Raw genomic sequence first — 24,120 nt, 5'->3', positions numbered from 1 at the left:
TTTCTTCCCACAACACTTTGTAGTTTTAAGTGTAAAACTTTTAAGTGTAAAAGTCTTTCATCTCCTTGGTTAAGGTTATTCCTTAGTATTTTATTCTTTTTGAAACTATCATAAATAGGATTGATATTTTAATTTCCTCTTTGGATTGTTCATTATTGATGTTTAGAACACAGCTCATTTTTGTATGTTAATCTTTGCATCCTGCAGCTATATTGAAAGCATTCATTAGTTCTAACAGGCTTGTGTGTGTGTGTGTAATCTAGTTTTCTACACGTAAGATAGTGCCTTCAACAAAGGTAATTTTATTTCTTCCTTCCAATTTGAATGCCTATTATTTCTTTTTCTTGTCTAATTGTTCTGGCTAGGACTTCCAGCACTATGTATATTGAATAGAAGTGGTGAAAATGTACATCCTTGTCCTGATCTTAGAGAAAAAATGTTCAGTGACCATTGAGTATGATGTTAGCTGTGGGTTTTCCTTTATTATGACCTTTATTATGTTGAAATGGTTTCCTTATGTTCCTGGTTTGCTAGAGTGTTTTAGCAGGTATGTTTTAATGAAAAAAAAGATTCAGTTATAGGTGCTGAGAGCATCTCTAGCCTGGTGAAAGGGAAAATTCTGCTGTCATTGGCAAAGTAACATATTAATGCCCAGTTGGTGTTTTAGGCATTGTCTCTCTACATTTGCAGTCATGTTTTGGCTTAATTCAGTAGGGAGAAGTGACATCAAATAATCATACAAATATATTCCTGAATATAACTATAGTATAATTTTGCTCACAGCTGTATTCCCAGCATCTAGCATAGTGCCAGGACATAGGTGCTCATTGAAGTTATTAATTGATATAAGCAGAAGACTTAAAATTTAACCACATAAGCTAAAAACTATATGCTTATAATTTTTAATGACAAAGTATTTTTATTTTATTTTATTTTATCTTATTTTATTTTATTTTATTTTAAGCCATCTTCCCTGAACCCAGTCTTGGTACAATGGTAACAAAACAAAATCAGACTTCTCTGCCATGAAAAGAAATAGGCAAGTGACTTTTTCTAAAACAAGTGTCTTTAAGAGTGAGGCCAGGGGTGCCTGGTTGGCTCAGTTGGTTAAGCGTTCGACTTCAGCTCAGGTCATGATCTCATGGTCTGTGAGTTCGAGCCCTGAGTCGGGCTCTATGCTGACAGCTCAGAGCCTGGAGCCTGCTTTGGATTCTGTGTCTCCCTCTTTCTGCCCCTCCTCTGCTCACACCTTTGCCTCTCTCTCTCTTTCTCTCAAAAGTACATGAACACTTAAAAAAAAAAAAAAGGCAACATTTTTCTTTTTAAGTTGATGATAGTGGAAATCGCTTATCAGAATCCAAAGTTTCAAAGGGATGCATAACTTAGAAGAAACTTTTCAGGTGCGTGTTGACTCCAGATTTATAATGAAATTCAAATACTCAGTACCTAGTTTATTTGCAAAACAAGTTCAAAATTCTTTTAATGCAAGCTTCAGTGGTTTTTAGTATCCTTTATTTTTTAATTTTTAAAAATTAATTTAAATTTTAAAATTTGACAGTTTTGGGGCACCTGGGTGGCTCAGTAGGTTAAGTGTCCTACTTTGGCTCAGGTCATGATCTCGCGGTTTGTGAGTTTGAGCCCCACGTTGGACTCTGTGCTGACAGCTCAGAGCCTGGAGCCTGCTTTGGATTCTGTGTCTCCCTCTCTCTCTGACCCTCCCCCGCTTGTGCTCTTTCTCTGTCTTTCAAAAATGAATAAACATTAAAATAATTTTTTATAAAAGATTTTATAATTTTTTATAAAAAATTTATGAAAAAAATATTTCTTAATATAGAAATTTCAAAAATATATAATGTACTAAGTTATGTAAATTGATACTGAATATGTGTAGTGAACCTTATGTTAAGGTTGGAATAAATAGGAATCACTTTAATGCAGAACATAGAGCATCCTTTACATCACAGGATTCAAAAAAGTCTTTTGAGCATTGTTGGAGTTTTTAGATATAGTTGTTATGTAAAAGAACATTGGACTAGGAATCAAACCTCCAGTCCGATTCTGACTACTGTTTATAGGTTTGTGATCTTAAGCAAGCCCTTTAACCTGTCTGAGGCTTCATTTTCCTCAAGAGTCTGTGTGTGTGTATACATTCACACACGTGCACACATGTACGTCACAGTGTTTTACAAAGCAGCTTTGCCACCTTATGTTTGCTCTTCAGTTGTTTCCCTCCCTGTTACTAGTCTGAACTATTTATTGAATATCTACCAACCAAGTCTCTGCCATTTGTTTTCCCACTGTCCCCCTAATTCTCTATTCTCTATATTGCTACCACACTTAATGTTTCTAAAAAACCCAATTGGGGCATGTTACTTCCCTACTTAAAAAACCTGTGTTAACCTCCCATTGCTTATAGGATAAAGTCCAAACTCACAGAGTTTGTGGACTGTGTCCAACCTTCCGTTTCCCATCACTCCAGCCTTACCAAGCTGTTTCTTGTTCCTGTGCTTCTGTATCTCATATGTTTATCCCAGTGCTTGGAGTTGTTTTTCTTTGTCATCCAGGAAACTCTGAGAAGGTGATTCATCATCCACTGCAGGGGTAGATTTTGATTACTCCAAGCCAGGTCATTTCCCTGTAAACTGTTGATTGAAAGGAAGGAGACACATTCTTTTTCTGGGGGACAGGACTTTTTCTCCTGTTGTGTATGAACAAGAGAACATGTGACTCCAGTTGCCACTGGCAGCTGTCTTACAACCCCAAGGGATGATGAAGCGTGCCTGGAAGATGATAGAGCAGAGAGAATGAATGTAGGTCCAAGATAACATAATTTTAGACACATACTGTACTGGGGGTCTGGGCCTTTCCCTGCCATGGGACTTCTCCACCTAACAGATTAATTCCTTATTGTTGAAGCCATTTCTTTGGAGTTATTTGCCATCAAAAATCTCTTGATCGATACAGTTGTGTTTATTCTCAAGACCCAGTTCAAATAGGACCTTGACCAGTAGTCATACACTCATTCCCTGAGTACTTTGGCCCACTCTTCCAGCCCTGTTGCAACTGTACTATAATCATTTGCTTGTATGTCTGACTCCTTCATGTAACTCTGTGTACTTTGAGCCTTGGCTTACAGGATGCAGCACAGTGTCTGCTACGTTATAGATATTCAGCAATGCATTGTCAGGATGAAAAAGGGTTTTGTAAACAGTTTTTAAATAAACATGAGGTATGTTATTATCTTTAAAGTGAAATGGAGAAATCAATTAGACATGCAAAATGTTCTTTGCTTGCCTTTAAATATTTTCTAAAAATGTTCACTTAAATAAAAAATTTGACAGCCTCTCTGGCCACAGTGCCTTGAATTTTATGAAAAATCTAACTTAAAGTAGGAGTCCTGGAAGGAGCAATAATGAATTGTGTTTTTACCCTGCAACTAACTAACTTCCTTCCTTCCTTGCTTCCTTCCTTCCTTCCTCCCTTCCTTCCTTCCTTCCTTCTTTAGGAGGAGACTTGAATGCCAGAACTAACTTCAAGCATAATATGTGTATTTGTTCCCTATATTTTGAAATTATATTCAGGTCTGTTTTTTCTGGGATTTATTTGTGAATTGTTCTTTAGAGAAAAATTCCATAATATACCTCATAAGAAGACCTAATTATTCTTGCCTTCAGACTTTCCCAAAATATTTCTTGCTTGCTTGAGTATACACAGAACTTTTCTGGTACGAAGAAAAAAAAAAGCTTTGTGGCAGAACTAGATGAGTTATAGCAAATTTTAGTAATGTCTTATGACAGAGAAATTTCATTATAACCTTAATTACAGAGTCATAGTTCTGTCACATGCTTCAACAATAAAGTCTGACAGAAGAGGAAGGGTGGAAAAGGAGAGTTAAAATTCCTGATTTAGTATACTTCACCATTTGTTGGCTTGAGTCAAATAAATGATAGTTCAACATAGTAAATTGTAGTCACAGTAGCCCTCCTCCCTTATCCATGGGGGATATGTTCCCAGACTCTTAGTGGATTCCTGAAAGTGCAGATAGTACTGAACCCTATATATACTAAGATCTTTCCTATATGTACATACCTGGGATGAAGTTTAATTTATAGATTAGGTGCACTAAGAGATTAACAACAATAATAACAAAATAGAAGAATTGTTAACAATATACTGTACTAAAAGTTATGTGAATGTGGTCTCTCCCTCTCTCAAAATATCTTACTGTGCTGTAAAGTACTTACTGATATACTGCCTATGTGATGAGGTGAAGTGAAGTCAGTGACCATAGGCGCTGTAACACAGCATTAGGCTGCTGTTGACCTTCTGACTGACAATACGCTACAGAAAGTGAACCCATGGATAAGGGCGACTACTATAACTATGCTTAAAAATTGTCTCTAATAATTGAATATCTCTTTTAATTATTCTTTTATTGGTTTTGATTTTCTTAACTTATTTAGAATGGTGATCTACAAAATATCCGTAGTGACTGTTCCTAGGTTGTTCAAGACTCCTTAGAGATTATCCTTTTAAAATCATTTAAATAGCTAAAAGATAACAAATTTCAGACCATGTGAAATATACATTTTTAAAAATGTTTATTTCTGAGAGAGAGAGGGTGAGAAAGACAGAGTGTGAGTGGGGGAGGGGCCCAGAGACAGTGAAGAAGACACACAATCTGAAGCAGGCTCCAGGCTCTGAGCTGTCAGCCCAGAGCCCAACACAGAGCTTGAACTCGGGAACAGAGAGATCATGACCTAGGCCGAAGTCAGACGCTCAACCAACTGAGCCACCCAGGCTCCCCAAGATGTACATTTATAAAGTGGTCATTTTATTTAAGAAGTATTTTTCATAACTAGAAATGTTAAGAGAACACTAAGAATATAATAAATTTGGGGTGCCTGGGTGGCAGAGTCTGTTAAGTGGCTGACTCTTGATCTCTGCTCAGATCATGATCTCACAGTTTGTGAGTTTGAGCCCCACATCAGGCTCTGCCCTGGGATTCTGTCTCTCCTTCTCTCTGCCCCTTCCCCACTTGTGTTTCTCTCTCTCTCTCTCTCTCTCTCTCTCTCTCTCTCTCTCTCTCCCTCCCTCCCCCCCTCCCCCTCTCCCTCTCCCTCTCTCCCCCTCTCCCTCTCCCTCTCTCTCTCCCTCTCTCTCTCTTCCTCTCTCCCTCTCTCCCCCCCATAAACTTAAAAAAAATTTTATATAATTTTAATTTTATTATCAAAAACTCAGATACCTCCCATCCTGAAATTAAGCTATGACTCTCTGTGGTAGAGCCAGAGTTGTAAGAGCCAGGCTCATCTCTCTGCATTCTTTCCCTCAATTTCTAATTTTAAAAATTCTAATGGTTACACTTAAAAGGATGTTGTATAGATTAGTGGAATGTGATGTACTTTTATATTCTTTTAAGAATGCATTTTTAATAGGAAATAAAAGTATCAGCAGGGGACTGACAGCTGCTTTGAATTACAATAGGTTATATTAGAAAAAACCCACATGGGCTTAATAAGATTCTCCTAAGCAAAACTCTAACAAGTAATCTCTATTTTTGGTAATGCAATGGAATTTTATAGAAAAATGGCATTTTAAAAGATATCTTCATGGTAGCTACACTTATCATGGTGAACATTGGGTAATGAATGTGTAGAAATGTTGACTCACTATGTTGTGCACCTGAAATTTATATTACATTGTATGTCAACCATACAAAAAAAGATACCTCCATTTAACATAAATAAAGATGTTTTCTGACTTGACTTTTTTGGTTGGATTGGGGAAATACTGTTTTTATTTACTTATTTTAAAGTTTGTTGGGGTGCCTGGGTGGCTCAGTTGGTTGAGCATCTGACTTCAGCTCAGGTCATGATCTCACAGATTGTGGGTTCGAGCCCTGCATCAGCTCTCTACGTCAGCAAGAGCCTGCTTCAGATCCTCTGTCTCCCTCTCTCTCTGCCCCTCCCCCTCTCTCAAAAATAAATAAACATGAAAAAAATTAATAAAGTTTGTTTTGAGAGACAGAGAGAGCATGCATGCGCGCGCGCGCGCGCGCACACACACACACACACACACACACACACACACACACACACACACAGGGTAGTGGGGAGGAGGGGCAGAGAGAGAGATAGAGAGAGAATCCCAAACAGGCTCCATGTTGTCAGTGCAGAACCCAACACAGGGCTTGATCTCATGAACCATGAGATCATGACCTGAGCTGAAACCAAGAGTTGGACACTTAACTGACTGAGCCACCCAAGCGCCCTGGGAAATACTATTTTTAATATATGATCTTAAGCTACTAACTACACAGGTCGATACTCTGTTATTTATAATTTGAATTTCCAGAAGTTATGAAAACCATTTCTTAGGGAGACTCCTTTGATGGCAAACAGCGATATGACATGGATTCATTTCATGACAAAACCTGATCTAAACTAACATAGCTTAGTTTAAATATTTAATATACTTTACTATAAAATACTAATTTGATTATGGGGTGCTATGTTAAATATAACTGAGGTATTTACATAATATACAGTAAATAATCCACATACTCTGTTATCTTCTTCAAAAAGAAAGAAAGAAAAAAGGCTGAATTTTAGAACATATCTAGCTCTAGAGGTTTCTGTCTGATAAGGGATTGTGGACCTGTATTCGGAATAACACTTTTAAACTGGTAATGGACATTAAATACATTTTTTAATGGTGGAACTAAGATCGAAAAGACAGTATAGTATGTAACACGCAATAGTTTAATTCTGTAGATAAAGTTTATCAAAAATGTGGGGAGAATCTATAAAAAGTAGAGTAAGTTCACTGAGTACCTCTTAGGTATTAACTGTAAATAAAAATATATTATTAGGGGCACCTGGGTGGCTTAGTCGGTTGAGCCTCTGACTTTGGTTCAGGTTGTGATCTCACGGTTTGTGGGTTTGAGCCCTGCGTCAGGCTCTGTGCTGACAGCTCAGAGCCTGGAGCCTGCTTCCAATTCTGTGTTTCCCTCTCTCTGCCCCTCCCCTGCTCATGATCTGTCTGTCTCTGTCACTCAAAAATAAATAAACGTTAAAAAAATTTTTTTAATATATTATTTAAAATTAGATGCCAGAGTAAAGAGAAGAAAGAACTTACTAGCTAATTTCATTATTGCTTGTAGGAGGGAGGTAGAACACAGTAACCAAAAAAGAGGGAATTTGAGGTATTAAATAGAAGTATTAGTAAAGGTGACTTTTTATATGCCCTTTTGGTCCCAAGATTATGGCCAGAGGGATGTCAAGGTCACCAAGAATAACTTGGAAGTTGCCATGGACTTGTTTTAAAGTGTTTTCAAGTCTGACCGAGAACTCTGACATGTGGGGTAGAAAAAAAGAATAAAGTTACCTATGGGGCAGGGAGGAATGAAATTAGAGTAGACAGGGAGAGCAACTGGTGGTTTTTGAACATATCTTGTTGTGTGGCTTTGACTTTAAACCCATCTAAATATTTTATGTAGCAGCGAAATTAAAAACTCAATGCCTAAAAATCAAAAGTAACATAAAATTTACAAAGTGTCTTACTGTTAGTGATATAATCACACAGTAAACTATTCTAAGTGACTCATATACACAGTAATTTGTAGGATATCTTGAGTTAGGTAATATCCTAAGGGTAGAAAGAATTGTAATAAATAAATATAAAGTGATTTTCATTTATCATATTGTTGGTGGTAGATAGTATTGATGTATATATATTTTTAATGTTTATTATTTTGAGAGAGAGAACGAGCTTGAGCGGAGGAGGGCCAGAGACCAAGGTAGTAGGAGAATCCCAAGCAGGCCCCGTGCTCAGTGTGGAGTCCTGAGCCAGTATCAAGAGTCAGACACTAACCAACTGAGCCACTCAGATGCCCCAGTACTGACATTTTAATTCTCAGCTGTTTCATGTATACTGTAGGATGAAGTAAAGGAATAGTTATGTAGGCAGCATTGGGAATAGGGTTTTGGCACGTAAGAAGGGAGAAAAAAATGAAAGATTCATGAGATTAAGTAAAAACCCTATAAATCTGTATTTGAGTTGGAAGCATCAGTATAAACTCATGATATATGTGTGTCTGTATCTGTGTACGTGCTTATGTAGATATGTGTGTATAAAATTACCTATCTGTATACTTAACAGGCACTTAGCTCCCCTAGCACCCAGATTGTGGTTTCTAAATACCATTTCCCACCGAAAGAAATGAGAACTTCTTTAAAGAAATGACTGATTCCAGGTTTAAGGATAGAAAAATACAAGATATGTCTGGAATAAGATGTAATCCCAGAAAACAAAGAAGTTATCAGAGACAAGTAGTATTGTGTTATAAGATCTCAAGAGCCAATTTAAGTAAGCTTCCACTATCTAAATATGGGGCAATTTGAGCATCAGTAAGGATAACTACAGAGGATTGAAATACATTAAATATATTTAAATTTACAAATACATAAAAATCTTTTAAACTTGCTGATCATCTTTAGAGAATTCTGGAAAGTTCATTGTTTTTGAAAATTAGTAAATACAGGTAAGGAATCATTTATTTTTTCTGCCTTTTTTGTGTAAACCGTAGATCAGACAACTGAATAATGAATTTCTCCTGCAGAAGTATTCCAGCTAATGAATAAAGAAAGAGATGATAGAACATCACCATGTTGCAACTCCTAATTAATTAATAATTCTAGTTGGTGATCATTGATAATTTTTAATATCATAGACTGAGAAGTAGACCCTTTGTACCTATTATTGGAATTACACATCACCACCTGTGAAGCAGTCTTGGCAAAATAAACTTTAAAAGTACAAAAATGATCCTGAATGTGATCAAATCACTAGTTCTATCAATTACAGTAAATACTGTATTTGCCAGAGAAATACATTAAACTACATCCTGGTGATGCATTTGGCAAAATCTATACTGTGGGAAACTACCAGATAATCTGATATTTTTAACAACAACAACAAAAAATTGCAAGGGGGAAAAAGAGCGAGGGGGGAAGGAACATATTTAAGAGACATGGTCACGGAGTCACAGTATGTAGACCTTATTTGGATCCACAGTCACACTAAGAAAAAATAAAGCCGTTGTGGAAATATGAACACTACCTGGGAAATTCATATTAAGGAATTATTGTTCATTGCTTTAGATGTAATAATAGTACTGTAGTTGTTCTTTTACATCCTTCTCTTAGAGACGTATAAAGAAATATTTATAGATGAAATAATATATGCTGTCTGGAATTTGTTTCAAATAATACAGAGGGGTTGGGTAGAGAATGGATTGGGATATAATGATACAAGACTGTTCACAGATTGATAATTATTGATGGGCAGAGATTGTTTTACTATTTTCTCTATTTTTGTACATTTTTTCTCATTACAGAAATTGCAAAGGTACCTTCTGCAAAGGATGAAAAAAGTAATAGGAAGGAATGAAAATAGAGAAGTGTAGTCACTAGGGAGGGTTGATATTTATAGAGTATAACCTACAATCTGGAAACTTTTTTTTTGTTTACCAACAAGGTACAACACTAGAGATTAAGATTTATCCCTTAACCGTAATTGAGTGATTAAGTAGAAACTAGCAATTTGAGACTTGAATAACAAGAACAGCAGTCAGTAGACATAGAGAAGCATAAAGAAGACTTTGCTCTTCTGTTCAGAAAGATTGGTATAGGACTGAAGACTTGAGGTGCTTTCTTGTTCAGGAGACAAAACACTAGATTAGAGATCAGAATGCCTGGGATCTAGTTTTGGCTTTGCCATTTTACAATATATTTACTTTGGATAAGTCACTTTTTGCATTCCTTGCCTTATTCAGGGATTAGAGAATGAAGCTTGTCTACATGGAAGACTTGATGTGAGAATAAAATGAATTACTGTGTGAAAAGCACTTTGTAAACTCTGAGTCCCTCTTATAAGATACTCTCACTGTATTCACAAAAAGAATATTGAAAAGGGAAAGACATTGTTTTTCTGTTTTAATGGAGATTTTTTCCATTTACTTTTTAAATTATGGTTAAAAATATATATAACATAGCATTTATCATTTTAACCAGCTTTAAGTGTACAGTCTGTGGCTTTAAGTACATTCACATTTTATTCAACCATCACCACCATCCGTCTTTGGAACTTTTTTCTTTCCCACTGAAACTATAGCCATTAAACGCTAACTTCCCAGCCCCTGGTAACCACCATTCTACCTTCTGTCTCTATGATTTTGACTACCCTGAGTACCTCATGTAAAATAGGATCATACAATATTTGTCCTCCATTGACTGAAATATCACTTAACATAATGTCCTCAAGGTTTACCCATGATGTAGCATGTTGTCAGAATTTCCTTCCTTTTAAAGGCTGAATAATACTCCATTATATGTTATATACCATTTTGTTCATTCATCTGCCGATGGATACTTAATTTGCTTCCACCGTTTGGCTATTGTGAATAATGTTGCTATGAACATGGGTGGACAAATAGCTGCTCGAGTGGCTGTTTTCATTTTGTTCTCATTTTTTCAATACCCAGAAGTATAATTGCTGGATCATATGGTAATTCCATGTTTAATTTCTTGAGGAACCAGTATGGGTTTTTTAGCTAATAATTTCATTGTGCATTTTGCAACATCCCAACAGAGTGCCCTATTTAAGGCTGTATGTACCCTGGGATTCAGGGGTCTTTTTTCTAGGAAGTTTTTTTTTCTCCCCTTCCCAAATACTAGTGCAGTTTTTAAATCACAGTCTTCTAAAGGCTTCGACTATATCCAGTGGATCTTCAGAAACAATTTTTGGATTGAAAAGCTTAAAGAGTAATTATAAACAGGTCTTTCCTTTTGTAATGTTTATTTTTAAAAAATTACTTTCATTCAGCAGTTTTCAACTCAGTACCTCATATCTGCCAGGCACTGTTATATTTGCTAAGGATTTAATGTTGAATACATGAAGTTCTGGCTCTCATGAAGCTTACATTGTAGTGTGAGACTGTTAACAAGAAACAAGTATATAATTTCAAGTGCTGAAAAGTGCTGTAGAGAAAAATAAACTGAAGAATGGGGATAGAGAATGATGGGATAAGATGGCATGTTGTTTTCTAGAGGATAATTAGGGAAAGCCGCTTTGAGGGCATGGCACTTGAGCAAAGATCTGACTAAAACGAGAGAGTGATCCATGTGAGGACTTTGTGGAAAAGCGTCCCAGGCAAAGGTAATAACAGGCCTGAGGTAGGGGCAGGCAGTGCTTTTAATGAGATGACTTAGGAGTCAAATGAAGACCTGTCTATCTCAATCAGTACCCAGTATCCATATAAAGGAATGAATTGGTTTAAGATAGCTCATTAGAAAGAAAGTAAGGGAAAACTTAAGATGGAAAAAACGTGAAGGAAATTTATTGGTATATTCTGTTAATGATTCTAGAAAATATCATACATCTATTCACTTGTGGAGTGGAAGATGCTGGCAAAATATTTCTGCTGACAAGACATTCCAATAATGATTACCACATGGAAGACATATCTTCTTCCTCTAAGGTATAATTTTCTTGGCACAGTGAACCCAGAGGGTATTATCTTCTGTTCAGAGAAGACATAAATGAGACAACTGATAAAGAGAATCTGTTTCAAGAAGCCTAAAAGTCTTAGTTAATAAAATGCTTTAATATCCAGCATATCTTACTGATAGTATATATGACAGTACTACAGATACTGTTAGAGCACATGGACTCAAACATGTTAAGGATTGGAGGAAAGCTTCAATATCACCTTTGTTTCACCGGGCACTATGCAGTAATGAAGTTATGCCAGAGATGGCTTTAGGCCTCAAAAAATGAACAGTGTCAGGGAGCTTGTCTGGCTCAGTCAGTAGAATATGTGACTCTTGATCTCGGGGTTATGGGTTCAAGCCCCACATGGGCATAGAGCTTACTTTAAAAAAAAAAAAAAAGAAAAGGAACATTGTCACTTCTTAAACTCTCTATCTTTTGCAAACATTGATAGGACATTTAGAAATCATTTTCTCAAAAGTAAATGATCATATTGAAAGAATGCTGTATTGTAATAAATATCTGAGGGTTCCCTCTAGAATCGAAAGCTAGGAATATCTTGTTTTTAGACTTCTTCCTTTATGTATGGTGTTTGTATTATTTCTTCCTTAGTATGTCTCTTTGTGTCACAGACTGTGAGTCTGGAATTCTCTTTTGTCCAGCAAGAGAGCAGATGCAGAATTGAATACGAGAGAGGCTAATGTTCTAGAGGAGACAAGAGCCCCGAACCGGAGTTTCATCTCCATATTTATTGAGCACTCAACATCTTACACACATGGTGAATGTGAAGAAAACAATCAGATAGTAATCATTAACTTCTGTGAGTAAGAAGCAAAGGGTCAGCGGGTGAGTGGTATTTGTGATCAACGTACATTGGTACCAATGGAAAGTAATTTCCTGCAGGTGATATAACAAGTTTCTCATTATCCCATTACAATATCTCACTAATCTTGGGCACTTTCACCCCATGATGGTGGCTTTCCACCCTAAGCTTTTTTTTTCTAAACCATTTATGTAAGTATAAGGAATTCTTGAACCTATTTCCCCACATTTTTGGAATGTGTAGCCGCATCGGTCCTTTATCCATCTCTTTCTGGGAATTGGCCTCAGCTTTAAATGTCTAAACCCATTTTCCTTGTTACTCCTAGTTTACCGACATATTGTATGCCCTGTGTTTCTTCTAGGTTCATAGCATTGCTGACCAACCGGTCATGCAAGGTAGAGACATCATCATTATTCCCTTCTTCCTTTCATCATCCCCTCACTGATTTGAGATGTTCTGTGGTAAGGACTTCATAGGGATTATCTCAATTTTTTATTACTAGATATCCTAAACAAATGCAAAATAGTGTTTTAAGATGCAGACTTACATTGCATAAACAGGGCCTAGAATATCTGTTTCAGTCTTATATATCTGGACTGTAATATCCTCTTCCTGTGTTTCTTCTGCAGCAAGTGGGTAGCACAGGATGAGCAGTGGAGTCAAGGGAGGGGAGAGGAAAAAAATTTACCATAGTTCCAAGAAAGGCCTCAAATAATCATTATGAGGGTAAGAGTTTTGTCTGATTTTCTACTTCTTGTTTTACCGAAGAGTCCTTGTTGGGCCTCTGCTAGAGGTCTTTCTTTTCTAGCTGACGTTTCTCAAAACTTGTTCATCATCAAACCAGTTTACTAGCACCTCTGTATACAAAATTCTTTCTAACTACAGACTTCAGAAGAAAATTAGGAGGAACACTCTTCATTTGATATGTCAACAAAAATTCTACAAGTTTCAGAATGAGTGGCCCTTATTAAGGCTAATGCCCCATTATAGGTAGCTTGCCATCCCTTTTCACTGAAAATTTAAAGTAATGGGGTTTTCTCCCGTATCTATTTGGACTCTTCTAGTCTGATGGATGTGAGGAAAAATAAAATTTTAGTACAGAATTCTTTCTAACTTCTAAATTGTTATTATTTTCCCATTTATAACAACTTAAATAATTCATGGAACCATTCACATGACTATTCCCTTGATGTTCCAGTAGTTTGGAATTTGATGTCCTTAAGAAGACTGCCTTGGATGAGGATACCTTTGAGTGTTTGTACTCATGTTTCTGTTTTGTTCTATTTTCTGCTCTTCTCCACGCGCAGCCATTGTCTCAGGCTTACTATCAGGCTCACCCAGCATGTTTATTGTTGTTGTTGTTGTTGTTTTTTATCTCTCCATCTCTACCACTAGAGTCCACAGAAACTCATCAACAAGAAATATGTCCTTGTATTTTTTTTAACATTTTCATAAGTTGTTTTCGAAAATGTGAGGTTTTTTTTTAGCTTTGAATGGAGTTTATGAGAAATTCCATGTTTTTTCTTTTAAATTCAGTTGCTTCGAGTATATTGTCTGGTTTCAGCTCTCTTTCTCTCTGTAAATCATTTATAAACTCATATCTAGACTGAGATTTCTTATTGCCTTCTCTGAATCATTCAGAGCTGCTTTTTTATATACCACTAAGCCAACAGTAAAAACAGTTGTCCCTGATTAGAACAGCAATTTTATTTATTCACTCAAATATTGTGCGCTTGGCTCAAAACTCGTCTTCCTATCATGAACACAAAAGCACTAAATGACACCATTATCTTATAAGACAGTTGATTGGGCAGTTCTATAATCTGTCTTGGAGGGCCTCATAATCATTTCCACCCTTGGCTTACAGGCTCTTTTTCCTAGCTATTGGAGAACATTTTCCCCATTCCTGAAGAGCTACCTCAGCTTGGGGGATATAGCTGCTAGAAGACAGCAAAGACTTGGGGGTCGGGGATGGCTGGGCCAAGCAGCTCCTGCTCTGGTTGCTGTTCATGTCACTGTTCTGGCCCCAGCAGCCTCACCAGATCTGTTACCACTGCCAGAGGCCCAGACAAGGGGGATAGATAAGAGCCCCCAGGAGCTGAGAGTCAGACTTCCAAACCTTTTCAACCCTGTATTCCCATTTTCCACCAGTTACTTTGGGAGTATCTTATTCTGAGGTTCTAGGTCTGCGTGAAACATTTTGAATGTGAGCTCTGAGATAAAGGTTGCAGAGTAGGGGGCTTATTCACATCTTCACTGTGTAGCCGCATCGGTCCTTTATCCACCTCTTTCTGGGAATTGGCCTCAGCTTTAAATGTCTAGAAACCGAGGGACAGCTATTTCGGAATACCTCAACATCTCTAAGATATCTCTCATTCAGGCCAGGTCAGACCTGGCACAAGACCAGGCCCTTTATGAAAACCCTTATCGTGGGCTGTTTCTGCTTTTCACAGTCAGTCCATATTACTTTACTTTTAACATTGTGAAGTAGGCGATAGTGTCCTCATTTGGGGGATTAGGAAAGCCAGGTCCTTATTAACGGTTTCTTGGAGTATAGCAAGAACCCTCCAATAAGTCTTCTTGCATCGAGTATCTTCTGCATTCAGACCATCTAGTGGTCTTTTAAAACAAATGTAAGGGTGCTTCCCTCGCACTGTTCTGTGCTTTGCATCAGTGGTTCCCCTGTTGTGTTCTGAGTAAAGGCTCAACACTTTAGTGTGGGATTTGAGGCTTTTTGACCCAGCCCCTGCCCATACACTTAAACACAGGTACTCCTTAGGCCCTAGGCATGTTATTTATCAATGTTGATAGATAATCGCTAACATTTATTCACTCGAATGTTGTGTCTACTTTCTGTTCTGGGGTAGTCGGTAACAAAGTTGAGCTCAGTGCATACCCTTAGGAAGTGTACAGTTTGGTAGAAATACAATCACACTGCGGTGTTAGTGGATAAGAGAGGTACAGGGTTGTGAGAACTGGGACAGGGACGCTGACTGGGACCGGACTTTTTCCCATCTATTCCTCTTGTTTCTTCTAACGTGAATGACCTTTCCTTTTTTGCTTGATGCACTCCTATTAATTCTTGAAGGTCTGGCTCTAAACTACGAAGGTCTGGCTTCTAAACTACGAAGCCAGAAGCCAAAAGTAGCCTTTTTTAAAATTTAATGAGAAATCCTGTTCAGGGTATAATCACCCCTGTATTCCTAGGGCCTGTCAGAATACCTTGCACATGGCACGTGCTCAGAGTTGGGTGGGTGGGTGGGTGTATATGGATGATCAGACATAAACAAGTGTCGTCCTGCCATCAAGGAGCATATATTGATTTTTGAGAGAGAGGGAGAGAACACAAGCGGGGTAGGGGCAGAGAGAGAGGGAGAGACACAGAATCTGAAGCGGGTTCCAGGCTCTGAGCAGAGCCAGACATGGGGCTCAAACTCACAAGCTGTGAGATCATGACCTGAGCTGAAGTTGGCCACTTAACCAACTGAGCCACACAGGTGCTGCCAGAAAGGTGCTTTTGCTTTGATTTCATAAGCTACCCTTCCAGTTAAGTCATTTTTTGCTTTATATGAGAGAGCCTTTTAAGCACCAGAAGTAACACTGTCAGGTGTGTGCTCATTTCCCACTTCTGGAATGGAACTATGTTTGTCTGCTCTGGAAACTTTGCCTTCAAACATTTTGGGGAAAAAACTACAAAGATAATATTGTCCATAGATAACAAGAGCCTTAAGGCCAAGCCTGGTTCTGCAACTTACCAGCTCTGTGATGTTGGGTAAGTAACTAAACCTTCCATGCCTCATTTTCCTAACCTCCCTGTCTTTTTCTTGTGCAAAGTGGGGATAGCAGTAGACCTGATTAAAAAAAATTAAAGGAATTAATTCATGTTCAATGATTAAGAATGGCTGGCTCATGGCTATTGATCAGTATTATAATTATAATATGCATATATTTCTTCGGGTTTTTTTTTTTTTAATGTAAGAAGCTAATAACATTTAAATTCTAGCCATAAGCTTTATACATCAAATTTAAACATTTAAATATAAGCCAAAACTGGGGCACCTGGGTGGCGCAGTCGGTTAAGCGTCCGACTTCAGCCAGGTCACGATCTCGCGGTCCGGGAGTTCGAGCCCCGCGTTGGGCTCTGGGCTGATGGCTCAGAGCCTGGAGCCTGTTTCCGATTCTGTGTCTCCCTCTTTCTCTGCCCCTCCCCCGTTCATGCTCTGTCTCTCTCTGTCCCAAAAATAAATAAACGTTGAAAAAAAATTAAAAAAAAAATAAATATAAGCCAAAACAATTTTGACAGTTCTGAGATCTGGATGATACCGGCTTGAAGGCTCAGTATACTACCTTTTGTGTATTTTTGAAATTTTTCATTATACAATTTAAAATGAGAAATGTATAAATATAAAAGTTTGCAAATAACATTTTTTTCTAAATATAAAAATTAGTTTAAAGTGTACTACATTATTTCTGGCAAATATTATAATTTTATGAAATACTCTTTATTTAATTGACATTGAAATCTTTGTATATATTTTATTAATGGTTGATACAATGAGACTTTTCTGAAATGGAAAGATTTTGCCCGTCTAGATTTTTTTCAGATGAAGTCTCTGATGCTTAAAGAGAAATCCAATAATAACTATTTTACTTTACCTGGAAAAGAAATTTCCTTAGATAAGTCAATTTTGAACCTTAGCCATAAAGCTTCAAAAATGTATGTTTCTTGATGACAATAGTTTTTTGATAGCAATGTTTATAATTCTTTTTTTTTAATTGTGGTACAATATATATAACACACAATTTACCATCTTGACCATTTTTAACTGTACAGTTTAGTGGTATTACGTGTATTCATATTCTTGTATAACTGTCACCACCATCTGTCTCCAGAACTCTTTCATCTTCCTCAAGTGAAACTCTATACCCATTAAACAATAACTCCTCATACTCTCCCTTTTCCCCGCTCCTGACAACTACCATTCTACTTAGATCTCTACAATTTTGACTATTCTGTGTGCCTCATATAAAGGGAATCATACAATACTTGTCTATTTGTAACTGGCTTATTTCACTTAGCATAATGTCTTCAAGATTCCTATGTGCTGTAGTGTGTATCAGAATCTTTGTCCTTTTTAATTTAAGTCTGAATAATATTCCATTGTATATACATACCACTCATGCTTATTCATCCATTCGTTGATAGATACTTGGGTTGCTTCTGCATTTTAGCTACTGGGAATAGTGCTGCTATGAACATGGGAGCACATGTCTTAAAACCCTGCTGTCAGTTCTTTTGGGTGTATAGCCAGAAGTGAAATTGCTGTATCACATGGTGAATCTGATTTTAATTTTTTGAGGAACCTCCATGCTATTTCTCACAGTAGCCATTTCCACAACATACCATTTTATGTTCCCACCAACAGTAACAGAAGTTTCAATTTCTCCATCCTTGCCAACACTTATTTTCTGTTTTATTGATAATAGCAATCCTAATAGGAGTGAAGTGGTATCTCATTGTGGTTTTGATTTGCATTTCCCTATTGATTAGTGATGGTGTTTTTCATGTGCCTAATTAGGTATCCATATACCTTCTTTGGAGAAATGTGTTTAAGACCTTTTCCCATTTTTTAATCAATTTGTTTGTTTGTTTGTCTGTTTGTTTTGGTTGTTGAGTCATAGGAGTTCTCTATGTATTTTGGATATTAATCCCTTATCAGATATATGATAGGCAAATATTTTTTCCCATTCCATGAGGTTATAATTGACTTCAAAAACAAGGTTGACCAAAAGAAAATTGAAGGCCCTTTCCAGCTCCATCACTGTGGCTTCCCTGCCTTAATAAATGTTTAATGGAACAGAATTTTGTCTTTCTTTAATAAGCTGCTACTATCATAAACGCTGTTATGTGTCATTGGAATGAGTGGGGTTTGCGGTGCTGGGTGGAGGTCCTCTGCCTCTGTATTAGATGGCCCCAGAGGAGACATATGAGCCTAGTTGGTGGCTTTCTGAACTCCCTTCCAATCTGGTCTCACGTTTTTGAAGAGATCTTCTAACAGCAAGGGTCTACTGCTGACTCTTGCTTCTGACTTAACTGTTCACAGCCTCTCTTTGTTTTGTTGCTTTTAGAATGTATCCAAGGATAGAATTGAAGGTTACAAAGTAATCCTGGCTTTTTCACTTAGTATCTCTGAAACTTAGGCAAGTTGCTAACCTCTCAGCCTCATCAGTAGAAGTTACTGGGAAAATCAAGTGGGTTAATTCATGTGAAGTTCTAAGAACAGAGTCTGGCATTTTGTAAAACCTCAATAAATGTGAGTTGTTATGTTAAAACATGCTTGGGGAATGAGATGGATGTAGGAAGTCTTATTCCTCTAACTTGGGTTTCAGGAAGATTTTTCTTTTCTTTTTCTTTTTTAAGTTTATTTTTTTTTTTTGAGAGAGAGCACGTGTGCACAAGTGAGGGGCAGAGAGAGAGGGAGACCAAGAATCCTAAGCAGGCTCCAAGCTGTCAGCACAGCCTAATGCAGGGCTCAAACCTACAGACTGTGAGATCATGACCTGAGCTGAAACCAAGAGTTGGATGCTTAACCAACTGGAGCCACCCAGGCACCCCAGCAGAGGTTTTTTGGTTTTTTGTTTGTTTGTTTGTTTGTTTAAACTTTGTCTTATTTCTAGCTCTGGAAGTGTGAGATTTAGCTGTAGGGGGTTGGCCTTCTTCCCACTTGGCCCCATTAGACCTGGGCTGTACATATTCTGGCATCTCGTCTGGTTTGTACCCCTTTTCACTCTCAAGTATACTGGTGTGATGGTACATTATATGGTTACCTTAAATTTGACAGGAGTGTGGGATTATCATAGTTTAGCATTTCTCTTTTATTAATTGCTTTTCATGAATATTCACAGGTGCCCCACATTCCTATCCTTCTATATCCTTCTATAGTTCTATAACTATAGCTAATAATCAGAGTAAGGAGAAAACATGTGTTTAAAAAACTTTTTTTTAATGTTTCTTTGTTTTTGAGAGAAAGAGAGAGCACGAGCAGGGGAAGAGCAGTGAGAGAGGGAGACACGGAATCTAAAGCAGGCTCCGGGCCCGGGGCTCAAACCCACGAACTGTGAGATCATAACCTGAGCCAAAGTTGGATACTTAACCGACTGAACCACCCAGACGACCCAAGAAAACATGTTTTTGTTTATTTATTTTTTTTTAATTTTTTTTAACGTTTATTTATTTTTGAGACAGAGAGAGACAGAGCATGAATGGGGGAGGGTCAGAGAGAGTGAGACACAGAATCTGAAACAGGCTCGGCTCCAGCTGTCAGCACAGAGCCCGACGCGGGGCTCGAACTCATGGATCGTGAGATCATGACCTGAGCTAAAGTCAGCTGCTTAACCGACTGAGCCATCCAGGCGCCCCAAGAAAACATGTTTTTAAAACCCAAAATCCACTTGCCTTTTTCCCCCCTTCGTACACTAACATTTAGTATAAAAATAACCCCCTGCTCCATCCTCATTTTTCAAGCCAGTGTCATACAACTTCACTGGATTTTGGGAACCCTGTATCAGCTTTTTTATTTTACAGATGCTGAGACTCATACATCTCAGTTTCAGTTTATAAAAATTGAGATTCATAGAAGTTAAACATGATTTATCCCATGTAAGTGGTAAGTTAGTGACGACAATACTCTATCCCAGGTAACTTGATGCCCATTGTTCCCTCTACTGTGTAAAGCAGTAAAAAGTGTTTTTATGGCAAAGGTCAAGGTTTTCTGAAGTGTATCATCCAAGTGCATTATGCTCTATGGGGGCAAAGGCTCCTTTGGATCGTGCGGAATATCTCTTCTTGGAGGGTCACAGTGCACCTTCGCACTTTAAAAATGCTGAATCCTGAGAAACTTAACAGAAACCCATGGGGGAGGGGAAGGAAAAAGAAAGAGGTTAGAGTGGGAGAGAGCTAAAGCATATAAGAGACTCTTAAAAACTGAGAACAAACTGAGGGTTGATGGAGGGTGGAAGGGAGGGGAGGGTAGGTGATGGGTATTGAAGAGGGCATCTTTTGGGATGAGCACTGGGTGTTGTATGGAAACCAATTTGACAATAAATCTCATAAATAAAATAAATAAATAAGCTGGAGATTTCTGAAGTAAAGAAATCTATCAGTTTTGTTTAGTCCTGTATTTTCCAAGCTTTGGAAAAACTCGTTGGAAATGCTGGTCTAGGTTTTTTTGGAAGGCAGAGAGGTTGATTTTTTTTTTCCTGAAAATATTCTCCCAAGATTAATTCTGTTGCCCTCAGTATCATTTTTCCCCTCAGTTGGGTCAGCTACAATCCCTGAAGCTTGTTGTAAGCCAGTTTGATTTTGATTGAGATTGGTCATATTGACTGTTAACAGAGGGAGCTCTCCCAGAATGGTGATTCTAGAAAAAGGATTTATCAGCTTTCTAGGGCCATTTGCATCCTGTGGGCCTCTCCCAGTCCCGTAAGCCTTCTCTTTTGCTTTCCTTTCCTTTCCTGCTGTATCATTCAAACGTTGGATTTCATCCTGTTTTATGTAGGAGACAGACGAAGCTTGCCTAGAGTGAAAATAACCCTGGAGAGATTAAATTGTGACTTATTCTCATTCCCAACATCTAAAGACAGTGGATTAGATTAAGAACTAAATAACATACTACCCTGTTCCATATGGCATAGGCTTTTGGTTACGTACTTACTAAATAAATAAATAGATTAAAAATAAACAAAATTGTTCTCTGAGAATTTTGAGAAATATGGCTTTAGTACTATAATTGCACAGTCAGGGTTACCCACAGGATTTGGAATTGGGGGCACAAGATAGACTTAAGGTTTATATCTGATCCAGAAAAATCTCTCCCACTAAATCTTTCCAAGACCCTATGTTTATTTTAGTATTAGAGCTCCAGTAGGAAGTATGAATGTTGCCCCAAATCAGTTCATCTTGAAGGAGATCCCTATTGACTAGGAACTACGAGGAAGAAAGATTCTGTCCCTAAGTCCCAACGAGACTTTTATTTCAAGTCACCTCTCCAGGGTTAGACCCCAGCTGTCCCTGTGGTGCTAATTACAGTGGCAATTGGCCAAGCATCCTTATCTCAGCTTGTGACTTCCCTAGTGCTTGCTGGGTGGTCTTATGTCTCCAGTGGGGTGGATGATGTCTTGCAACCTTTGGACGGTTGCTCTAGAATATCTAATTACATTCATTGTAAAATTAACCTTTAAAAAAAAAGGAAAAAGAAAAAAGACATTTTTGACATGGTTTAAATTTCAGACAGGCCAATGCAAGAGTATTTTGTGTCCCCACAAACCTTACAGAATTCTCATTGGAAATAATTCTCCTGTGTGTATTTGCACACTTTGTTACAGTGTGACAAAGTGAGAGTAGGAACTGTCCACTACTATGGACACGCTGATTTTTCTTCATCTAGAAGCATGGTGCCATTCTTCCTTGTTTTGTTTCAGCAGCATACTTTGTGCCATGTTTGCAAGTTTGCTCTGTAGTCATTAAAAATGAAAAACCAGGGGCTCCTGGATGGCTCAGTTGATTTTGGCTCAGGTCATGATTTCACGGTTCATGAGGTAGAGCCCCACATTGGGCTTGGAACCTGCTTCGGATCCTCTGTCTCCCTCTCTCTGCCCCTACCCCACTTGTGCACATGCGCTCACTATCACTCTCTCTCTCTCAAAAATAAATAAATGTTAAAAAAAAATTTTTAAGCAGACAAAAAACAAAAACAAAAACAAACGAAGCAATATGTAACTTCAAGAATGAGTGAAGAAGGAAGTGAGAAGAGACCTACTGGAGTAGGGACACTTTACCAGCACTTTTTACCATCTGTTACTTCCACATTCAAAGCTTATCTTTTTGGTAAAGCTCTCTCATTTTGCTAAGGCTTTTATTTTGCGTAATGTTTTTATTCTAGATTTTTTTTTAAGATTTTATTTTGGGGGTGCCAGGGTGCCTCTGTCAGTTGAGCATCCAGCTTAGGTCATGATTCCAGGGTTATGGGATCAAGCCTGTGTTAGTCTCCATGCTGAGCGTGGAGCCTGCTTGGGATTCTGTCTCTCCCTCTCCCCTGCTCACATGTGCGTGCGCTCGCTCTCTCTCTCTCTCTCTGTCTCTCTCTCTCAAGACAAAACAAAACAAAGATTTTATTTTTAAGTAATCACTACACCTAATGTGGGGCTTGAGCTCAACCCCGAGATCAAGAGCCACAGGCTCTTTCTGTTGAACCAGCCAAGTGACCCTGGATTTTTCTTAATATATTATTTCAAATTTGAGAAAGAATTCTCTGTGCTATTTTTGTGGGTTTTTAAAAATATTTATCTTGAGAGAGGGTGGGGGGGGGGGGGAGCGGGAGAGAGAAGAGAAAAGAGAATCCCAAGCAGGCTCCACACTGTCATTGCAGAGCCCCATGCAGGGCTGGATCTCACCAACAATGAGATCATGACCAGAGAGGAAATCAGGAGTCTGATGCTTAAAGGCCTGAGCCACCCAGGCACCCCTATTTTTGTGTTTTAACTAGAAATCTTCAGTGAGAAAAGGACTTAGCCTGTAAATGAGGACACAAACTTGGCTTCTAGGACCCTAATTTCTTTTAATGAATTGCTAAAAGTACCTAATAGAAACTTGAAGCTTTTGAGGAGCTCAATTTGAAAACTAAGATTTATTAACTTAACTGTTTCTGAAGTTTAAACTAAAATTAACACAGGCAGATTTAATTTCTGTTTTATAAGAATTGACAACATTTAATGTCAACTGTACTTCAATGATAAAAAAGATTTTTAATTGACAGTGTTAAAAATTACCTAAAACAGCCCCTTCTATAACATTGCTAATATTTAAGAATAGAAAACCGTGAATTTAACTTACACTAAGCATCAGACTTTAAGAAAACAGACTTTGCTGGAAGAAATAGTTTTCTGTACCATTTAGTGTTTACAAAATAGTGTGTGAAACTCTGGATTCTTTGCTAGGTAGTTCTTCTTACAGAATGCACTGTCACGTCTCTGGCTACCCATAGCATCTGACTTCAGTAGCATGCACCAGAGTAAAAAGTCTAACATACTGTGTTTTCCTTGGTAGGTAGGTGAATTTCAAATAGTAATTTGCTTGTGTGAGTGTATGATTTGATTGAAGTTACTGCCACTTTGCATAATATCTACTTTGTAGAAGGATTCCCAGTCTTGAACACTATAGGTAGATCATTCTATGCTTAAATTCTCATATATACACATGTATATATATACAGATAAATATATACATGTATATATATATACATATATATATAGTGGGAAAAGATTGAAGGAAGCACAGATGTTAACAGTGATTTTCTTAACCTTGTTTTCCTAAGGTTATGCTGTGTCAGTAGCAGAGATGAAAATAAATTCTAGGAATCTTGACAAAGTTCTTTTTCTAGCAGGTTTTTTGTGATTTTCATGTGTGTATTTAACTGTATTTGTTAAAACTTCATCCTTCATTATGAGGCTAGATTAACTATTTCCTGGTTGGCTTCCTAATAATTCCAATAATAGGTGTTAAATTGTGTGTTCTCTTAAACCATTATCCCTTTCAGTCAGATAAATTTAATATATCCAGATGCTATACAGATATAGTATTCCTATTAACCCTATTCTCTAATATTAGAGCTTTATATCTTAGTGCATGTATCTTCTGCTGGCAGCTCTGAGAGTTAAGCTTCCATAGTATGGAATTTACTCTGTAATTG

At 37.6% G+C, this 24,120-nt stretch overlaps 1 protein-coding gene across 6 annotated transcripts in view; it reads left to right on the top strand.

Annotated features, from left to right (window-relative positions):
* The window catches only part of BTBD7 (BTB domain containing 7), an 87,059-nt gene that overhangs the window by 4,567 nt on the left and 58,372 nt on the right, over positions 1-24,120 (top strand). The window contains exon 1 of one of the 6 annotated variants that reach the window (XM_053224868.1): positions 12,682-12,834. The exons of the other annotated variants lie outside the window; for them this stretch is intronic. The gene's annotated coding sequence lies outside the window, so the exon portion shown is untranslated. Of the gene's footprint in view, positions 1-12,681; positions 12,835-24,120 lie in introns of those variants that run through there. 6 annotated transcript variants of the gene reach the window in all.

This window comes from Acinonyx jubatus, chromosome B3 (assembly GCF_027475565.1).
Source record: "Acinonyx jubatus isolate Ajub_Pintada_27869175 chromosome B3, VMU_Ajub_asm_v1.0, whole genome shotgun sequence".
NCBI classification, from domain to species: domain Eukaryota; kingdom Metazoa; phylum Chordata; class Mammalia; order Carnivora; family Felidae; genus Acinonyx; species Acinonyx jubatus.
Note: the sequence above shows the minus strand (reverse complement) of the source record. Positions and strands in the feature narration are given on the sequence as shown.